This window comes from Lagopus muta, chromosome 3 (genome assembly GCF_023343835.1).
Source record: "Lagopus muta isolate bLagMut1 chromosome 3, bLagMut1 primary, whole genome shotgun sequence".
In the NCBI taxonomy this organism is placed as follows: Eukaryota; Metazoa; Chordata; class Aves; order Galliformes; family Phasianidae; genus Lagopus; species Lagopus muta.
The window spans coordinates 50812800-50832173 of NC_064435.1; the positions used below are offsets into that span (position 1 = coordinate 50812800).

A 19374-nucleotide genomic window follows, 5' to 3' on the forward strand; every position below is an offset into this window, starting at 1 on the left:
GAAAATGGCTTTCTTCTTCCCTGTGCTCCATTGTTTTATTAAAAAGTCAGTCAGATTCAAACTAATTCTGGTAAAACTGAAATCAGTATAAAAGCAGTGTTCTTTTAGGGGAAAAAAAAAAAGACTAATTATTTCTGAATTAGACTTCAAATCCTAGATAAAAGCATAAGCTTTCAGAACTGCATGGTGTCTTGACAACAAGAAGTATTTATTACAATTAAAAAACTGCTATATACTAAGCAATATTTTTACAATTTTCTCTCATCATTTTTTAATGTAACAACAAAAATAAAACCAAAGTTAATCCTATTTGAAAATCTAAAAAATGACTTCCTTCTTCACACCTCTTGCCCCAATTAATCACTGTGACCTCCTTTCATTGGAGTATGTAAAACACAAGTCAACACTGATGAAAATATCCCTTTTTAGTATTTTGTGTGGAAAAAAAGGGAAAATAATAATTAAATCCTGATTTTATTACAAACTCTTGGGTTTGGATAATAAGAGTTTCCTGTCTACTAGTGCTGAGAGGGAAAAAGGCAATTGAAATGGTGTGTTGCACAAGAGTTTGCTTTTCCAGTCAGTTGATCTGGGCCTGGCTGCAGAGCTGTAGGGATTACAGATCTGGCCAAAACTGTAGAAGAAAGAGTAGTTTTCAGAACAGTAACCGTGATGGTGCAGCTTGTGTTTCCTCAGGGATGCATCCTGGAAGACCTGAAAGCTGATGCTGATGCAAGGCCCCATGGTGGCATGAATGCCAGCTGGGGCTTAAGGCTTTCTTCCTTACGTCCTGCCCAGGTTTCATTCCTAGGAAACTCGGGTGAGCTGATCAGGTTGGAGCTACTCTATCCCAGCTGACCCCTACCCTGGATAACTGGTGAAGTAGTACACAGGATGAGGACGTGCCCCAAAAGTCAAATCTTTGTTCAGTCAGAAAAGATACCTATAATACCTACAGATACTTGCCACTTGCAGCCTGGCTTTATTGGGAGCAGCAGTGTGTACTGGGAGTCGTCACTGGGGGAAGCATCTCGACCACCACAAAGAGGACTCAGTGCCCACTTCCCAAATTCATGGTTTCCTTGCCATGTTCAAAAAATGTGCTTTGTTCTAGAAAGATCTTCTCTTCATTCATCCCTAGCCTAGATTTTGTCTTCAGCAGTTGAAGACAAAAGCTTCTATCTGGGCGAGAGTATCATGGGATGCAAACAATGGGATTTGTGAGTGGCCGTTAGGAGTGCTGTATTTGTTAATTACAAGTTAATGACACTATCCTTATAAATGACTATAGCAGAAAATCCTAAGTCATGGCATGTGAACCAGTGATTGAGCACCTGATGGGAAGGCAGGGCTAACCCAGGTAAGCTCAGGTGCATGCAATGTCCCTGGGTGACCAGAAAGGCTGGAGCCAGGATCCACCCCTTCCCAGACCTCATTTAAGGGCTGTCAGTGGAGGAAAAGATGTGTCACTGGAGATCTCTGCCTACCTAGGTCCTTCCATGGATAAGCAGATTCTTTCCTTTGTTTCTTTGCCCACAGCTGCTGCATTTGAGCATATCCTCACTTGCCTAGGATGTTGCTACTGTGCTGCTACTGCTGTGCATTCCGTTGCGTTACAGCGTTATTATGATGTATGGTTGTCTTGTTGGATCCAAAAGCCAAACCTACAAATGAGATAATGTGCGAAAGAGTGGTTCTATTTCTGTGGTGTAAAGTAATGTGGTTTTCAATGAACTCTGTTATGTAAGTCCTCTGCACATAAAATATTTCTGCATTTTGAAAGATTAAAATTCCCTAGTGGTCCAGTTTCTCTATACACAGAACAAGCACACTCATTGTATGGTCTACACATACAATCAAACTTACCTAAATATAAATTAATTTTCTTTTTTTAATGCAACCAGTATTCTCCTTTAAGTTGTCTTAGTCTATATATTTCAGTTTCATTTTTCATGTAAGAATTTTATATAATTCAGGGTAGCATGTATTCTCTAGAACGCTGAGCCAAAAGCCTTGGTGAAAGAAAGGAATAGTCAAGAAATAACCTCAGATAAAACAAATTCTCACACTATTTCATTCTTTTTGTTCTCATTTTTCATTTCTGGGGGTAGAGAGAATACCTTTCAAAAAGCTGTTTTGACCTATTTAGACCTTTGTTGTACTTTTGAAAAGTCCCTCTAGTATAAGTGAAATAGTAAACATTCAAGATTTTTTTTCTTTCTCTTGTTCAGATAGTTTCTTAGAAGCAGTTTCCAGGCAAATATATGTTTTAGAAAATATGCAAGATCTGAGTCACACATATATCTGAAATGACTCCTAACTGCTCATAGGCAAATGCTGCAGCATGCATGTGATATGAGTTGTGATCACTGCCTCTCAGTACACCAAGGTAAAATCAGCAAGGTAATTGTGCTTGGTGCTGAACTGATGTTTGCCTCATTGAATTTCTGTTTATTGGCATTTTCATCAGTAAATGAAATCACAGTAATAATTGCTTTATTAAATAGCAGCTTAATGGATTAGATAAGAATAATCAAGACTCGCTGTTATGGGGGTGATTTAGAAACTTACAGCTGAACTTAGACTAATCATCTAAAAGTTGTGTATGACTGTCACTGTTGTTTCAAGCACCATTTTAAATCTAGGCATTATTTATAACAGGACAAGGTTTTTCTTGATGAAAGAAAATGTGATTTCCCAGCTGGAACTGAATGTGTTTGCTAAAGGCTGCATGCCTTCTCCTGGTGACGCAGGGCAAGTTCCAGTACTAATTCTATAGGCAGCGATCTTATTGCAACTGTCTGTAGGGGCATGTAAAAATGCCATTTAAAATGTTTTCTAGTTATTGGAAATTCAATCACTCGTCTGCATAACTTTTAGTTCCGGCCATGTATGCAGAGACAAAAATTTTGTATGTGAGAAATGAGTTGAAAAATCAACTGCTAGCTTTTTATCTGTAGTAGCAGATAAGAGTTCACTCTTGCACTGCAAGGAAATGAGGTGTACATGTGTGACTTTTAAAGAAGTGAGAAAAGCCACATGGAGATCCCAAACCTGATTTTGTTTAGTGATATTGTTCATTGCGGTGCTGCTCAGCTATTTAGAGACAAAGAAACCCTTGAAGGGAAGGATACAATGGGGAGCAGTTATCCTTTAGCCAGTGAATGAGAGCTCTGGTCAGAGTAGAGGTACTAATAGCTTTTTCCTACCAGGACCACAGTCAGCATACATCAATAAAAGGAAAGCTGCAACTGCCCTTATTAAACAATTGATCACAAATGTACACATATTTTTAACCAGGAATGATTGTGCTGTAAGGGAATATGATCATTAATTTTTAACAGGCTAGAAGCCCTTTTGTTGTAAGAACTTCTTGTCAGAATGGAATCCTCAGACATTAAGGAGCAGCTAGGACCTGATTTCTTTTCCACTTTAGTCCTCCTGTTCTTTCTTTGTTTTTCTTTAGTATAGCTCACCGAACAGGACCTGACAAAGATTCCCGACCTGCAACATCCACTTACGTTGCAGTTCATATTAACACAGTGTGTTTCTATGTATGCTGATTCAGCTCCATTATCTTTGAGGGATGCATGTAAGAACCCACTTGCTTTCCATAGGAATATTAAAGCAGTTATGCTTTAGTCTTGTTTTCTATAGAGCTACCTGTGGGCCGCTGCTGAAAAAAATTGTAGTTGGTCTAATGCATAGACACTGCCATGTCATTGTACACCTAGTGCCTGTTTCTCTGTCCCTACGAATCTGTTGGATGACCAGTGATTTTAGATTTGGGATTTTGGCATGCTGCACTCAGCTCAGCTTGTGTTGTGTTGTATTCGCTCCTGTAAAACTCACTGAAATCACAGGGACATAGTATCCAAGCCCCAGGGAGCACAAAACGTATACTTTTCAACAGGCAATATTGTTGCTGATCTCTAACACTTTGCAGGTGATGGAGCACTGGCACAGCCTGCCCAGAGGCAGTGAGGTTTCCTCTTTGGAGGTCTCCAGAAGCCACCTGGGCTTGGGCCTGGGGGCCTTGCTGGAGCAGAGCTGGGCCAGATGGACTCAGAGATTCCTGACAGCCTCAGTCATTCTGGGATTCTGTGAGTTTAAGCAACATACTTCTTTGAACTCCCATGGGAAGTGGTGATGTGGCCATGGCTCTGGAATATAATCCCTATCCACCTATGGTGGTCTCCAGAGCCACCATATCCCACAGCCAATCCCTCCAAGGTATTTCCACGTTCATTCTTTGCTATAGGGGCACCAGGGATGAGTGGGAAATGTGCATTGGACTTTTGCTGTTTTTTTCTGTCCTTATGAACAGTGGCTGAGGGTGGTTGAGATGAGGTCATAGAAGAATCATAACAGATTCTTCTAGTGGGAAGTTTTTGGAGAGACACCATGAAGAGTAAATAAATATCAGTCTAAATTCTGCCAACCATTAGCCAGTGATTGGAGAGGCTGAAAGACCCTGTGGGCTTTTGGAACCCCACTGTGAGGAAAATAATGACTGTGATATGAAAATAAAGAGAATATTCCAGTGCTTGCAAATTTCTGGCAGAGTTTCAGTCAAATGCAGAAGAAAAACAATTCTGCCTACCCAGCACTTCCTGAAGAACCCTTTGCACCTCCTGTAAGCTAAGGTCACAAGGAACTAAAAGGAATTCAGCATGTAAAGAGTCAAATAACCCAACCATCAACACTAACGGGGAAAAATAAGCCTCTCTGCTATTTCCACTAGCCTTTACATGTTTAGCATCTCCTCCTCAGCCCTCTGAGTCTCTCTCATGTTAATATCTATTCATGGGTCTGGGCCATTTGCAGAATTTTTAATAATATATCAGACCAGAGCAGTGCTAGAAAATCTGTGCTGGAGAGTCATGTCTGGTGACATGAACCCTGAACTCTTCTGAGGGAACCTTCTGGGGACAAAAGACAAAACATTTTTGTTTTGCTTCCTGCAGAGAAAACCCTTAGAAGATGGACTGAATTCTTTTAGGACTAGGTCTGCCTCATCAACTCCTCTTACCATTTTTTTCTGGAAGTCTCTGTGAATCAAGTCTAAGCCCAGGTAGTTCTAATGACAGAAACTCTACTCCTGAGTATTTAACAAATGTTAAATAGAATGGATTTGATATCTCTGAATGAATTAAGAATTTTTGACTTAAAAAAGTCTGTTTTGGAAGATCAAGGAAACAGCATGTCTGAGATGATATAATTGTTTAATCGAGGTCTAACTTGTTGCTGCAACAACCAGAAGAAACTTGTGTTGGCAAGGGTCTTGCTGACAGTGGTCCTGCATGCTTTCAGCAATGTGAAAGGACTGGGGCTGCTAGCCTGAGTCACTACTTAGGCAAGAGGGTCATAGCTTTTATTAATTTAACTAAGCTTTTTACTTTACCTTTTTACTCATTCAGGTGATTTTAGCAGATGAGCCATTCTCTCCCCAGACGGGAGTGATAAAACAATAAGTTGAACTTATAGCACTGTAATCAAAAGTATAAGAGTAAAATCTGCAGTCTGGAAATAAAAAGAACTGATGAGAGTTTAATAAGACAAATATCAGCTGCCTTTGCATGATTAACCAATATTCTTTAGTTTTGCTTAAATGGTTCATAGAATAATAAAGTAGTTTGGGTTGGAAGGGACCCTTAAAGGTCACCTAGTCCAACTCCCCTGAAATGAACAGGGACACCTACAGCAGATCAAATTGCTCAGAGCCCCCTCCAGCCTGACCTTGAGTGTCTCCGGGGATGGGACATCCACAACCCGTTCCAGTTCCAGAATCAGGAGAAAGATTCCTCAGTGGAACTTTATTCATGATCAACTTCTCATCTGGTATCTGATTTTTCAAACCATTCCATGCAGATTTTCTTGAATTCAGAGGTATTACTATCTCAGTATTTCCTGATGGGAAAAATGTAACTGTCACAGATCAGTCTTTAAATGAGAATGCTCATATCAGTAACTGAGATTACTACTTAAAATGCCCTTTTCAAAAAAAAAAAAAAAAAAAAAAAAAAAGTTGCTGACTCTGAATTCGTCCTCTGGAGTATTTCCCAGAAATATATCTATTGTAAATATAAATGAAATACAATATTTACAATAGATTTACTATAGTTACTTTCTACTGCTTGAGGCTGTCTAATGTTTCAGCTGCTCAGGTTGCTTTTTAGCAGATAATAAGGTCAAGGCTTTTTATGAAGGGGAGTTTTCCCTTGTAGATTAACCTGGTGCTTAGCCATGGACACTGGTCTAATTTCTGCCGCTTCTCAGATTTCTTAAGTCAAAAGATACAGTAAATGACCCAGACTCTCCTTTCACTGTGGTGTGACTGCCCTGAATGGAGAGCCAGTCTGTACCCAAAGCTGCAGACACTGTGAAGTCCCTTCCCAAACAATCCCAAAATATCAGCCTTCAGCAGTCCATTTTGATATTACAAATGAAAAAAACATCCTTTCCACAGGAGAACAAGATAATCACAAGGTCTGTGAACCAAGAGCTTCTTGATGTAGGTTAGGACTGCTGGTTGGGGTAGAGTTCTCAACAGTGACAATTCTGCCTGAAAAAAAATAAAAGGACGATAAAGAAGAGAATCATGTCACTAAAGCGTCATCATTTATGCAGCTGAAGGGGATGTAGTGAAGGGGCTGAAGAGTATCATTAAGTTATGCTGCTTTCTATTACCATTGTCCAGGAGCACAGTAAAATTAAGAGATAATGTGAAAATCCACCAGGTGTGTATTTATAAAATGTTTGCAACTAGCCTCATGTCTCCCATAACTTTTTTCTTCATAGTGTGAAATTCCATTTCCAATTTGCTTAAAACCTCATAACTTAAACTAAGAGGGCTTAGATGATTCAAATATCTGACAAATAGCACAGATTCTTATTCACATTAAAAGTCACTCAGCTGGAATAAAAATGCCCCACTGCTTGCCAAATCAGCCCCATCACATCTCAGAGAGATAAAAATGTAACTGAATACTCTCACAGGCACAATGAAACTGTCCTGAAATGCTCCCTGCTCCCAGCAAGAAGTTTGACAACAACTTATGTCTTTGCAGTGTTAAATTTTCTGCTTCTAAGGCTGTTTTTCACTCCTTACTTCCTTATTTTGTTATCTACTGTTAAATCTCTCTCTTTGGGAATATCATATGGAATAACAGCATTCCTTAGTTAGAAGTGACAATTTCTTGGTAGCAAGAAAGTACGTTAGGGCAACCAGTCATCAAACACTGAACGATCCCATTTTAATTTATGAATCTCATAGTCTGTAATCAACTTGTTGCACATGGTAGCACTGGAATGTTGCCCCTTTTTAGAAGTAGTAACTTCATCCACGGGAAGTCATTATGTGTAGGGCAACTGAGAGGTAGAAACTGGGAGGTCAAAGATTGAAAAGACACTCTCCACCTTTTCTTTCCATTAAAATGCTGTTTTAAAGCCCATAAGATTGTGTGGCTTTTGCCAAATGACCTGTGAAATAATATCCCCAGCTGTGGTTGTAAGAGCCATTATGTACCACTGCTGGCCCTCATGTTGATTTGATGAAATCTTTTAAATATGAAATCCTCAAACCTTTGAAAAGATGGACCTGTGCATTGTGAAAGGGCATAACACACATTTTGCAGGAGCAAAGGATCACTGCCATCAATAACAGCCACTGTTGAAGATAGAGGATAGTTTTCTAGGAATGCATCTGAAATGGCAGATGATCTGCTTTGGGGGCTATTCTGGCATAGCAGCAAAAAGTTATGTGCAAGTCACTCTCTTGCTGGAAGAAAATCTATATAGAAACTCTGATCCAACTTATTCTGTGGGGAGAACCAAATTATAGTTTTAGTTATGGTTCAGTAGCCTCTGATTTATATTTAGGGTTTATTTATATCCCTTTTTGTATCTCAAGATATGAATGAAAGGTTTATACAAGTAGCAAGGCTAGACTGTGGAGGCTATTTACTAAACCATATTGTACCTCTTTTTTTTCCTTCTTTCTTGCATCAGAACAAGTGGGAAACTATTTCCCTCAAAAAGAGAGTCAGTGTTTGTGATGCTCATTTCTTCTTTTTTCTTTCTCCATATTTTTCCGTCATCACTCTGATGTCTCTTCTCTGCAGCCCTCCCAATCAGCAGTAACGTGTTACAGGTTCTGTGGCTGTTCCTTTGATGAAATCAGTGCGATCATCTGATGCCAATCACATTAGTGATAAAGGTGAATGACTGATAATGTTGCTGTCAGGGCTTCATTTTAACAGCTTGAAGTGATGAGCAGAAAGATGGAGGGATTCCTGTTGATCTGATGGTCTCAGTTTTTTTTTTTTTTTTTTTCCTTCTGCTCTTTTAAATGCTTAAAAAAGAAAAAAAGGACCATTAGATTCTGCTGTGCATTCTACATGCCTTGTATATTACACACAAGGGGAGCATGTGGCTCTACTTATTAACCTCATTAATAGAGAAGAGCGGAAATCTAGCCTTGCAGGTGACACAAGTGCAGATGGCCAACCCTGACTGAATTTGCTGCCAGGCTGTTTGCATGTTTGCAAGCACCTCATTCTTGTGCTGCATGCCTGCAACTTGCTGGCAGGAGTTGGGAGATACCTTTGAGACTTCCAAGAAATCAGGAGGTAACATTTTCCTATATGCATAATTTATCTGAGAGCTGCTTTTCTTTTTCTTTTTTTTTTTTTTTTTTTTTTTTTTGCCAGAAAATCTACTTGAAGTCTACTTGCTCACTGAAAGGTGGCAATGCATGTGCTCCTCTAGCTCAAATTAAGCTCAGAAGACTGGGGTCCTCATGTGGTGAGATAGAAGAGTGAGAGATGCACAAACACAGTCCACCCTCAGTGCTGTTTTGCCATGAGCTGGGATTTAAGCCAGGGTTTAGAGTTAATAGGAAGTATGACAGGGTGCACTTTTGCCTTCCAGACCACAGGATGGCAAATTCACAGAAATTTGTCACAGACACAGAGCATCTTTCTTTTGTTTGGCTCTCAGAAAGGTGAGAAATGTACAGCAGAGTAGTTCTCAAACCCTGGGAGCACGTGCCAAGGTGTGCAGCCCTGTGTACCTCACTGTCTTCCAGAGGCAGAGAGGAACCGCAGGTCTTCTCTTTGACATGCTGCCCTCAAAAACCTGTGGTTTCAGGTACTTTCTCCCATGCATTCTTCACTCTGGAAAGCAAATCGTGGTTGACAGCCCCAGGAGAACAGTGTTCTGTGGGATTCTCTGAGAATTAAATTAAGAAGCATAGCACGTCTCTTGTGATGGAGTATCCATAGAAAGCCCAGAACTATTTTGAAGCAAACATACCAAAAGCCTTAGTGATTTGCTACAGCATAGTCACAGACAGCTTGTAATGCTTTCTCCATGTTTCTACTTTAACTACAGTGAGTTTTGGATACAAACCAGTAATTTCCGGCGCTCGCGAGCTGTCTACCAAAGCAAGTTTATATATCAGCTCAGCTGGAATCAGTTGCCTCTGAAGCATAAATCCTGTGTAGCTCTCACAAGTCATTGGAATGAAGTGGTTGTAAGCAAAATCTGAATGAATCTGAATATTTTTTTCTTTGACAGGGCTCTATGTTCATTTAAAGGCATGTTCCCTTGTTGAAAGCCATCTATTAATGCTTTCTACTGAACTTGTTCTTCTTTCCCGCACCTTTCCAATTGTCATCATTTCCGGGTGCTCTAGTCTTGGGAACTGCTTAGATACAGGAATACTCCTACTTAAATGGGGTTGAGTAAGCAGTGACCATACAGTTTATAGAATCACATAATGGCCTGGGTTGGAAGGGACCTCAAAGCCCACCAGCCCCATCTTCTGCCAAGGGCAGGGCTGTCAGAGTGTGGCAGTAGCTTAGAAAATTGTGAACTCTTAAGAACTGATCTCACATCCGGGGTGTGGCAATTCCTTTGTTGATATAAATGTCCACAGACATGTAACCATTGCCCTCTTAGTTTTTCACATGTTACGGGTTTGACTGCTGGTGATTTGTATTTTCCCTCTCCAGATATTCTTTATTGCTTCATAAGGTCATAGAATAATAAGTTCATAGAATCATTAAGGTTGGACAGATCACTAAGATCATCTAGTCCAATCGTCAGCCCATCCCCACCATGCCCGCTGACCATGTCCCTTAGTGTCACATCCGCACGGTTTGAACACCTCCAGGGATGGTGACTCCACCACCTCCCTGGGCAGCCTGTGCCACTGCCTCAGCAATATAGGACAGCAATAAAAAGGTAAGAAAATGACAGTTCAAGCAAATAGCTGCATTTCTGATCGGATAAGTGTGTGCTCTGCACTGGCCCATCTTATTCTGAAACATTGTTATTGTTAATAATTATATTATATATAATAATAATAATATTGTTAATATTGCTTAATTTAATAAGGTAGAGACCAGGAGTCTGACACATGGCATCTCATCCAGCCCAGGTACTGCTTGTGCCTTTGCCTACTGGCAGCTGAGGGCAATTTTTATTTCTTTTTGGGAAGTGCTTTGAGAAGCACTCAAAGCTATACAGAAATCCAGACTTCTCATTGCCATTAAGAATCACATTCAATGTAACTGGAAAAAAAAAAAAAAAAACACAACAAAAACACTCTGGATTATTACCAGAAAGACTGGCCAAATTATCAAATTCCTGCCTGGTTCGTGGGAAATTCTGACATTTGGTTTAGTTCTGATTTGGAATGAAACCAGTTATTTCAAAACTGCCCACAAAAGAGAACTTTATGGGGGGAAAAAAATTAGGAATAGGAAACAGTGATGCATAGTATTTCCAAAATAAAATGTGCTCCCCAGAACATGCTTCTTTCCAGCCTTGCTGCTGCCTGTTATAGAGCAAGATGTCAAGCCAGAGCTGGGGCTGGAAGTTTACGCTTGGGGACTGCTGACTTCAGCCAGGTCTCCCAGTTCTATTGGGCTTGGTGGCAGCAGGCCCACACCCCGTGTCCCAAGCAGCCCACCAGGCTAGCTGTTAGGAAGCCAAGCAGCTCTCAGCTGGAAAGCAATCTGTGGTTTGATACTATTTCACTGAAGCAGGTGTGTTTTAATGTGAAGATTTCTGGCCCCAACAAACTGGTGTTTTCCAGTGAAATAGCATGTTGTCAGAAGTCTCATGACTGCCTCTAGTTGCCATTTTAATGATCAAAATCTTTATTGACCAGAGTCCCTTAGCTTCAGGCAAGCCCCAAAGATTTTGAATGGAAAAAAGCCAGTGAACCAACCAAAAGACATATTTTGTTTGTACTCAATAATGGTGGAATTTTCAGGACTGCTTTTGGGCACTCATTTTATGAAGGAAGATTCTATCTCCAGGGTAGCAGTGCTTGGGCTATGCACGCCTCCATTTCACTCTTATCACTGATATATCTGCTTATAACCAGCTTAGAAGCATGGTACTCCTACCTCTAAGTGGAAGACAATGGCCTCATTGCCCAGTGAAGCATGCTGTCACGGTCTAATTAAAAACAGGAACTTAATCATGAGGGCACTGTTTATTCTTGTTCTTACACTGTAAGATTTCAGTGCCTTTTTTTCATTGTTTTTTTTTTTAATTATAATTGAAAAAGCTGGTTTTGTTGTTGTTTTGTTTTTTATTTTTTTACTACTAGAGTGTTTAACAGAGCCTTCTAAAACAATAATATATTCAAAAAATTAATAACCTTACTCAGAAATGAAACAATTGTGGCTGGAGTCAAACATCAGTGAAAAGGTTCCCCTTTCTGAAAATGCTGCCAGGGAGTTTCTGTGGTCTCACAGTGCCTTCACAGTTCCCATGGTGGGGAGAGGATTTTGCTCTTTACAGAGCAAAGTGCCTCAGCCCTTGCTGGAATCGTTAACTCCTTTAAGAGCTAAATTTCATCCTTTCTCTGAGCTCACCTCCACCTTGGGCAGCAGCCAGCATGGGAAGTGTGGCAGAGACAGCCTGGCAACAGTCATGGTATCACCTCTGCTCAGACCCATGTGCCTTTAACCAACTGAGGAATGGTGGTGTTGCAGAAGGAATACAGAATGGAAATGGAAAGGGGTGTAGAACTGTATGGGTACAAATCTGATTTTTTTTCTTCCCAGAAATGTAAAGTTTTTCCTCCTGCTTTTCATTGTGGATCAGGATTGCAGAACAGGAACTGAAAATGGCTTTATGTTCCTCAGACCTTTATAGTACCTTCTTCTCCACCAAGATTTTGCTTTTCCAGTTTTCTGGCTTCCTTCCTTGCTTTCCAGATTCAAAACTGAATCAATCTCTCAAGCCTCTCAAATCTGAAACAATCCATCTCCAAATCTGACCTGATTAGATAAAACTTGCATCTAAAGAGAACAACTCAATATTTTGCTGATAGGTCTAGTGCTACCTTCTTGTTCTGGAAATGTTGGCATCTCCCAAGATTTCTTCCTAAACCTCTTCTAAAACTGCAGTCTTATAGCTGAAGATGACTAGCTTGATAGAAGTCCATACTGAGAACATCTTGCAGCTATGCTAATTTCTGAGGAGCTCAAGACAAAAGCAAAAGAAGCAAAATTCCTCTCAGCAGTAACCTCAGTGTTTTGGCAGGGATAAGCACAGAGCACAGTAGCACATTTTAGCAGTATGTGAAGACAGATTTGTTGTGGAAGTAGTCTAATCACAGCAATAAATGTGGTCAAATCATTCTGCCTCCAATGCCCCCCAAAGTCTTTCACCTCTATAATACAAGTTCAATGTTCAGTGAGGTGTTGCTTCATCTAACCAACTGCTGTGTGGATATGAAATAAAGTGGTGATGCAGTTCCGTCTTCATTATGCGCCCTCTGGAGTATCTATTTCTCCAGTAGAAAGGTTGTTTTGCATTCCTCTGTGACGGAAGGGATCCTTTGCTTTCATTCTCTGTCCCTACAAGGATTAGACCCAAACAAAGTCCTACACTTCTACTTTATCCTGAGGGGAGATTCCAGCAGCATCTTCATCATCATCATCTTAGGTTGGGTATGTAGAGAGCACAGGACTGTAACAAGCCTCTGGGTCTAAAGGCAAAAGTTTTACTCTTTTGGGCATGGAGGAGGCAAAAAACTGAGTTAAGCACTCACCTCTTGGTGCATTGTCTTCCATGCTCAGTCTGCCTCTGTGTCAGGAAAGCAGGAAGAAAATCTTTAAGAGCACTTTCCTCAGACTGTTTCTCAAAGAGAGCCTGGAGGGAGGGATGCAAAAGGTCATCTGACTCCTTGGTAATACATGAAAAGTTGTTTTCTCAAGCCTCACATGGTGATTTCTGTCTAGGCTGGATCCACGAAAACACTGCTAAACTCCGACTGAGACTGAGTAGAAACCAGGTGCCTGAAAGCCCCTTACAGGTCTACCCTTCTCTACCACGATTTGTACCCTTCCTCTCATCAGTGTTTGTGATTAAACAAGCCCCATAGAATGAGAGGCAAAGCAATGGTGGTCAGCCATTGATTATCAGTGCTACTGCACTGTTGCTGTACCATAAGTAATAATAGGTGAACAAGAAATAATAGGGAAAAGGATAGCTTAAGAAAGATTTGTTTTTTATTCATTTAGGATTGCTTGATTTTGTTTAGGTTTTTGTTTCAGTTTAGTAATTAAAACTCCTGAGTATAATGAGGTGGACTCATAATCATTAAAGTCTTTAATTTATATCTATACAGGGATTGGTATATCCATGTAATGGCTGACCTACTGATTTCTGAAGACTACAAGGATGGTGTCCATTACATCAGCTGTATATTGTGAGCTTTGTTGTCCAGCATTGTTATTAATCCAGGCAAAAAATGCACTGAAAAGAACCTACAAGCTCCAGTATATGTAAGAGCTTTGGGCTGCTGTGTGCATGGCAGCTTTTCTGGACATCTCGCTGAGTAGCTTTCAGTAAGGGAGTGGAGTCTAAGCTGATATCACTGTCAAAAGCAGACCTGACTTTCAGACTTATGGGATCAATCCCAACCAAGATGTAATAGCCTTTGGAAAAGTCATTCTGAGCCTCACTTTTCTGCTGTGCTAGGGGAACTGCCCCTAGGCTGGCACCACGACCTGTGGCCAGAAAGGGACATTCACCTGCTGCCAGTTGTATCCTCATCAGCTTAAAGAGCTTTCAGGTCGCCTCTGCCTCTGTATGAGCTTCCCTACCCAGGAGTTCTAGGTAGTTGTGGAAGGGGTCTGTTTTTTGTATCTTCTCTTGGATGGGGTCTGCAAGCAGTGGATTTTATGTGGGCACAGATAAAATCATTTCTCAGAGATAAAACAAAGATTGTGCTCTGCTCAGAGATGTTGTTAGTGCCCCATGCACTATGTGAGGTGGAGGTCGTTTGTTGACTTTACACTAGATGTTTCTCTGATTGGGTCAATACATTATGTGGGATGTCAGGTTTTCTTTTTCCAATAAAACAATTTTTTTCTTTTAATTTAGAAAATCTAGCCATAATGAGTTTCAGGATTGTGCAATATGTGTTAGGAAAACAAAACTGCCCTTTGAAGGACTCACTGACAAGTTCTGAAAGTCTCCGGTTCACGCTATGGAAGCAGTCAAACTAATTTTGTACTCAGAAGTTAATTGGTATAAATGGTAGAGGAACCAGCTTCTTTCCTTGGCCTTACATTTTCAAATGTCTCCTGGAGCCAAATCAAGACACTGCACAATGGGTGTTTAAATACACTTGTCCCTATTCCCCGCCTTGCTGGAAGCAATGTCTGGAATACAGGTTGTAAATCAAGTCCTATGGTGATTGATCCGTGTGCCAGCAAGTGAAGCGTAAAAATAGCAGCATGGTTGAAAGGACATTAAAAAAGGGAAAACAGACTAATATTATTTCTGAGCTAGAGGGAAGAAATGGTTGAATCTGACATACTGGCCAAGTCTGAGTAGCCCTGGCCTTTCCAAAAAACACAACAAAGGCTTTGCTCACTTCTCTGCTGTGTGCCCCTTGTAAACAAGGAGCTGGCCCCATTCTCTGGCCTATGAATCTGACACCCGGAGATCTGATTCATTTCAGATCTGAAATTGACTTCTGTGTTTCTTTGGATGTGAAAACATACTGGTAGGATGAATCACATCTTTGCTCTGTCTTCGTAAAAGTTGCTGACATGTCATCCATGCATTTGAAGCACATTTTGCCTCCCCCCTCCCCCCCCCCCTTTTTTTTTTTTTCTTTTGCTGGGAGGAACATTTCTTTGTATGTTATAGTATTACTACAGGTTGAAAATCAGTGACTTATTAGATTCTTTAGCAGGGTCTGTGGTGATAGATCAAGGGGAAATGGTTTCAAGCTCAAAGAGTGTAGATTTAGGATAGATATAAGGAAAAAATCTTTTACAGTGAGGGTGGTAAGGCACTGGAGCAGGTTACTTAGTGATGCAGTTGATGCCCTGTTCCTGGAGACTTTCAAGGTGAGACTGGATCAGGCCATGGGCAACCTGATCTAGCTGTAGTGTCCTTGTTCATTGCAGGGCAGTTGGACTAGGTGGCCCTCAGAGGTCCCTTCTAACTCTAAGGATTCTATGATTCTAATTATTCTGTCATCTGGGAGTCAGAAAACTTGTCCTGTTGTTGTTTAAATATTAAGAACGGCTGCTTTAGTAGGAAAAGGATAGTATTATTTTAATTAAAATAGGAAGATAAAAATTGAGATAATATGGAAAAATCTGCTGCTAACTCATTTTGTCATTGATTAAATCAAAATATTATTAATAAGCATTTCAGTAACTTATGTCTCTTGAAAGACTCATTAATCTGACAATATTTTTGTTAAAAAGGAGTGCTGTTCTAGGACAAAGAAGACTTTTCTGGCTCTATGTGTCTTTAAATGTCATTTATGTGCTTAACATAGTCCTCAGGTATGCAAGGGACAAAGGAGTACTGAAATTGTTTGGTAACCCTTGCTGTTTCCATAGTGCATAATGTTTATTTCACAGGAGAAAATTTAATCATTTCCTTTCTTCTGTTGCATATGTTTGGAAAACCCTGGTAAATATCCTTGTCACTGTAACATGCACACATGGACAGTCTATTTTATATGTATAAACTATATAACATATATGTAATATAAAACTTTGGGGGACTTTGTCACAAGGTTCTGTGACATTCAGATGGTTCTGGTTCAGGAATGTGATCTCTGGTAGCTTTGACACCGAAAGAAGTTACTTTGGAGTAATATAACTGGGAGTGAGCTACTCCAGGGTAAAATTTTGCAGTATGTCTTCTTTGACCAGAACATCTGCGGTAGAAGTGACATTGTCTAGCAGAGAGTAAGGTAGCTTTTGTTTGATTTAATCTGTTTTGCCATTCATGTGCTTTTACTGGGCTTGTCTCCATATTAAATAAAATGTGCCTATGTATGGCAAAATTTAAGGCAATTAGCAAATACATCAAAAAGTATTACTCAAACCTTTATACGTGCCTATTAGCATTAGTATAATAAATCCAAAGTCCTGCATGACTTCCTCACAGCATGAGAAAAATCTACAGTATTATCCAAAGTTTCTTCATTTACTGAAAAATGGGCCTTTTCTGACACTTCAAAGAAGTTTTAATGTGATATGAATGCTTAGTTTGATTTAGGAATGGCTTGCGTCAGTTTATTTTAAAGCCTATCATCCTCAGGGCTGGGAAACTTGGTCACATTACAGCCATTTGATGAGCTGCCTTCCAGTGGCCGGCTCTGCAGTGAGGCTGAGACAAGCTGAAGGAGGATTAAGCCTGCCTGCCTGCCTGCCTTTGCTCTGGCGTAAGCAAATGCATTTCGATAATCCTACCAGCTTGCTTCTGACAGGGATAGAGAAGCAAGACTGTGTCTAAAGGCACAGTAAAATGCATAGAACTGGTTGCCGATGGTCCAGATTAAGAGACCTGTATTCTCTAATCCATCCCCTCACCTTGCAATCTGTTCAAATGGTTCCTATGAAATGAAATGGAGATGTTTAAACCCAGGTAGAAAAGTTACTTCCTTATCATGCCCAAGCAATCCGTATCTTGTTGTCAGAACACATCCAGGGATCATTCTGACAGCTGAAACAATGAATGGTATAGACTCTGAAATGCCAGCTAAAATCTGTTTATGCTCTTCTTCACTGATACAAAATTGTTTTTTTTCCACACTGATGCAAATCCATCTCTTTTACATAGGTTTTGTCAAAGACAGTCACCTAATGTGAGATGAGGACTTAGGAAAAATCTAAGACCTTATGAAATGTCCAATGGATAACAAAAAAAATGAGAGAACTGCAGGCACTAAGGAAAAAAGATTCAAGCCTGGTATTATTTTTCTGAATGCTTCAGATTGGTCACTATAAGAGCAGCCCAGCTACAGTAGAAAGAGAAGGAAGGAGGAGGCTGGAGAACAAGCCAGCAACTTCATCATGTGTATAAGAGGCATTCCCCTTACTGGCAGCTCAGAGATGGATAAGGTATGCACAAGCATGAGTTTTACTTTCTCTGTGTACATTAGCCCAACTCACTCAGAAAGAACTTTAACTCATTCCCATCATGTGTATCACTACTTGATATCTTGCACTAGGGATGCTTTCCCAAACAGTGCCCATGTATTTAAGACCTAAGATTTCATGCTGATGATGCTAAGACTTGCTGATGGAGATACTAACTTCTGAGATGCATGCTAGCTCCATGTACTGTGTTCTTGCTTCTTCTCCCCATGCTGTTGCTTATCCCACCACAATAAGGAAGGGGCAGAGAAGAGGGACATGACAGCAGTGGAAATTTTTCTCTGAAAAATTAGCTCTGAAGAGATCTGCCAGACTTATACTGTGAAGGAGCCTCACCCAGAAAGGAGTATCATTTCCTAAGTCAATTGACTTAGTTCCCTGTATAAGGCAGTGTAAATAGCCCCCTTTGTTTTGCCAAGCTGAGAACTTGGAGATCATTAATAGCAGACAATACAGAGGCTTCTCGTCAAGAGAGGAGAAAAATCACATGTGGGGTTCAATCCCTGTGTAGTTGAAGACTGTGGTATGAAAGAGCCTCTAGGGAGCCTATGTGGAAAATAATCACTCAGCTGTGAGCTAGACACATTTCTTCTTTGCTTGTCTCTGAAATGCCTTTGTTTTGATATGCAGTATTTCACATGAGGAAGGACATTTTCCCTTGATACTAACATCTGTAGGAAATCTTCAAGATTTGGAGATTTCATGGGCTTGAAGTAGTATCACTTTTCTCCAAGATATAGTGGAGAGCAGGAGGCAGAGCAGGATGCAAGGTAGTCAGGGGAAGGAAGGGCTCATGGGGACCAGGAAGCTCCAGAGTTGCCATGAGTTGTAGCTGAGCTACCAGCCTGTCACCTTAACTGCTATGAAGCATAATTCCTCACAGCAGTCCATTTACTGTTTCCATAGACTTACTATAGATCATTATATCCCGTGTAGGAGCAAGACTTAAGCCTGTTTGGTGCCAGTTCTGCAAATAGGCTATGGGTGCCCTTCATCTCTTTCCTTTCACCCCTGCTGCAGGCAGGATGCTGCCCTGGATGGAAGCATTGGTTACCATGACCTATGCAGATGATGCTACAGCACTGACTTCTTTTTTTTCCCCAGAAACTCCAGGAGCAGATATGGAAGTGGTTCCCAGCTGCTGCTGCCTGCTGGACAAACCTCAGGCATTTCACGAACGGTTTTGTTTCCCCATCCTCCAGGCCTACACTGCCCTCTTCCCCTTGCACACAGCTCAGCAGAGCACAGCAAAATGCATGCTTTTGTTGAGCTCCAAAGAATGTATTACCACAAGCTGCAATTGGTGAGAGAGCAGGCCAAACTGGGGATGGAACTGAAATGGCTGGAAATTCAGCTTTCCTCACTCTCAATCAGTGAACAGATTCAAACTCCCACAAATCAACGATTTCCACCATTTTACTGTTAGCTTGCCTCAGAATTAATGTAAATTGGTATGTTTTACTCTCTGAACCACTGGGACGGCAAGAGTTAAGGAGCTGAGCTGGGAATCTCATGAGATCAGTCCTTTCTAGTGGGAAGATTTACCATACTTCCTGCTTTTTGATGTACTGGAAATACTTTATGCTCAGTCTTTCTTGTGGTATCTTGGCACTGCTTCTGTAAATAGTTGGAGGGACATCATCAACATAACAATCATGCTTCTGTATAAAATGTTTTTGTTACTTCAAGTCATGAATAAAAGAGTAAGAGATTCAGGAACTTCAGCCTGAACCAGCTTTCCTAAGATTTGGCCATGTCTAAGAAGATTTAATGCTGGTCTGTGTTGGCTTTTCTGACAATGCTGGTTAAGGAACTTTTGACAACTAGTTCCCATCTATTTCTGCCAGTTTGCTGCCCCTTTTATTGTCCTGTTACCATTCTTTAACTGTCTGCCCAGTAACTGGTGAGCCCATACTTCAAGTGCTGTGCT

At 40.6% G+C, this 19374-nt stretch overlaps 1 long non-coding RNA gene across 1 annotated transcript; it reads left to right on the forward strand.

Moving 5' to 3' along the window:
* The first annotated feature begins 8350 nt into the window (after window positions 1–8350).
* Window positions 8351–19063, forward strand: LOC125690862 (uncharacterized). The gene is made up of 3 exons (XR_007375814.1): window positions 8351–8630; window positions 17128–17408; window positions 18549–19063. It is a non-coding gene; the product is annotated as an uncharacterized LOC125690862 (long non-coding RNA).
* Window positions 19064–19374: the final 311 nt, after the last annotated feature.